Source organism: Penaeus monodon, chromosome 27, assembly GCF_015228065.2.
Source record: "Penaeus monodon isolate SGIC_2016 chromosome 27, NSTDA_Pmon_1, whole genome shotgun sequence".
Taxonomy (NCBI): domain Eukaryota; kingdom Metazoa; phylum Arthropoda; class Malacostraca; order Decapoda; family Penaeidae; genus Penaeus; species Penaeus monodon.
Genome location: NC_051412.1, coordinates 19,280,914 through 19,281,156, shown reverse-complemented (window position 1 = coordinate 19,281,156; position 243 = coordinate 19,280,914). Strand labels below are relative to the sequence as shown.

At 37.4% G+C, this 243-nt stretch overlaps 1 protein-coding gene across 1 annotated transcript in view; it reads right to left on the bottom strand.

Moving 5' to 3' along the window:
• Window positions 1-243, bottom strand: part of LOC119590656 (proteoglycan Cow-like) — a gene marked incomplete in the record, with an annotated part of 201,110 nt that overhangs the window by 23,417 nt on the left and 177,450 nt on the right.

Sequence of the window (243 nt, the reverse complement as noted above, 5' to 3'; positions counted from 1 at the left end):
TCTATCATCCTCGTATCTTTCGAGAAAAGTTGAATAACGGAGGGTAGTTAAAGGGGTCAAGTTATTAAAATGAATCATAAAAAGGATAATTAAATTCTCGCAGTGATTATGGTCGAGTCATATATATATAATGAGGAAAATTCGGTTGAGATTATCCGATAGCTTTAAATGGGGCGAATCTTGGGTAATCAGATAGGTCTTCTCGTGTAATGGGTAATGGGATGTGGGTGTGAAATGGGCTGG